Below are 2,221 nucleotides of genomic sequence, written 5' to 3'. Positions count from 1 at the left end.
CATACCAGGAAGGTCATAGCAGGAGTGGAAGAATGCTTCTCAGCCTCGACTTCTGTACTTTGACAATGCAGCACTGAAGATTCAGAAGGGCGGTTTTGACCTGAAAATTCCCTATAAAGTTTCATGCAAAATGCTCAACCACACAATAGTTTAATCGACACACATCCTGAGACTTTTATAGTTTTAGTTTTTCTTGTTAGAAGATTTTGTCTCTCTCTGACATAATTACAAGTTCCATATTTTTGCCCTAAGGCTAAAATGCAAATAATTTCCTGGTATACCACAACTTCCCGGCACTGACTATATAAGGCAAGGCTGCATAGCATTTAAAATTAAAAACATCATTTTCTTAAATGTGTGTATCATTATGATGTTTACCAATGTGATTTTGCTGGTTAAGTCCCAGTTCCTATGTATTTCAGTCAAAGGCCTACTGGCATTATGATATAAGCTAAGCAATGTAACCTAAAAACTTGGCACAGTTTTCTTCTCGTTGGATTTTCTTATGAGTTCTTTCACAGCATATGTTATGGGGCTCCAGAGTATCTACTATAATGCCTCTAACTAGCAGGAGCTAAATTCATCTCTGTTGGTTCAAGTCTTCCTAGTGCCTCTGAGAAATAATTCTCTTCATCCATCCTTAAAATATCTCATTGACAGACCTGGGGGAAAGCCCCCCACTTATGAGCTTATGCAAATGTCCTCACTTCTCTGAAGCTGTCTTTCCTCCTCCATAAAGTAGGAATGATAATACTAGACCTGTAGTGTTCTTGTGATACAGGTTTCTAACGGCCACAGGGCACAGCATAGGCTCTCAGGCAATGTTAGTTCCCTTCACTTTCTCTGCTTCTTATCCATGCAGCTCCCAATTCTACCACTGACAACAGTCCCCAGACCTAAAGGAGTCATAGAGAAGATAATGGAGTCTGGAAATCCAAATAAATGGAAGAGCTCTGGCCAGTTTGGCTCAGCGGTTGAGCATTGACCTGTGGACCAGAGAGTCCCGGGTTCAGTTCCCGCTAGGGGCACATACCACAAAAAAATAAAAAATAAAATAAAATAAATGGAAGAGCCTTTTATAAGCTTTGCTGTCTTGAATATCTTCACAGGCAAGGTCCAATGAAGCTTGGAGGGAGAAAAGTGGCCAGAAACTTAGATCGTGACATCAGGGGAAACTGGACTCAAACTGCAACTCTACAAGTACTAGCTGTGTGACTTTGACTAAGTTACCTAACTTCTCTAAATTTCAGTTTCCTTGGGTGTAATGGGGGGCTGGATAATAGTAGTGGCCTGCACAAAGGGTTATGAAGAGTATTAAATGACAAAATGTACAAAAAGGGCCTAACACAGTAGGTAGTATGTTGTCAATACTCAGTGTTAGTGATCACTTCTGATTACCAACAGTGATAGGCAGCACACTCTTGCCACACTAGCCAAAGGCATGGCTCCTGGTCAGCATGCTGCCACCTTACTCACTGTATGACTCTGGACAAGTCACTTCAATGATTTGTACCTCAGTCTCCTCATCTATACAATAGGAATGATAATAGACTCCCAACTTTCTTTAAGAATTATTGGGAGTCTTAAGTAAAATAATAGGTACAAAGCACTCTGTGAAAAATATGGCATAGAAATTTTAGAAGATATTATTATAATACAAAATGTTATAGAATTGCTGATGAATGTTAATCATAAGTTTCTTAAGTTCATCCAATAAGCAAATTGGTCGGCACAGGACTTAACTGAGGGCAAAACAAAAAATCGGCCCCAAGCATCCATTAGTCAGGAAATCAGACTTCAAAGACCAGTTTTAATGCTTCATGCATATTTATGTGGTCTATTTAGAGAAAAAAGCTACACCCAAAAAATCCAACACCCAGTCAAATTACTGTGCATGGTAGAGGGGAAAGGCACAAAGGATGTTTTTTCTTTTTTTAAAATTTATTTATTTATTTTTGTTACAGATATTTCTCCTTTTCCCGCCACTGACTCCCCCCTCCCCCTCCCTCCCTGCCCTGTCCCCAGTTTTGTTGTCCATGTCCATTGTTCATGTACACATGCATATAAGTTCTGTGGTTTATCTCTCCCCCACCACCCCTGCTTCTGGGGATTGTCAGTCTGTACCCCACTTCCATGTCTCTGGGACTACCCCATTCCTCAGACTGTTATGGTCAATATATTCCACAAATAAGTGAGATCATATGATACTTGTCTTTCTCTG

This window comes from Molossus molossus, unplaced genomic scaffold (assembly GCF_014108415.1).
Source record: "Molossus molossus isolate mMolMol1 unplaced genomic scaffold, mMolMol1.p scaffold_m16_p_16, whole genome shotgun sequence".
Taxonomy (NCBI): Eukaryota; Metazoa; Chordata; class Mammalia; order Chiroptera; family Molossidae; genus Molossus; species Molossus molossus.
The sequence above is the reverse complement of the archived record's forward strand: the minus strand, read 5'-3'. Positions refer to the sequence as shown.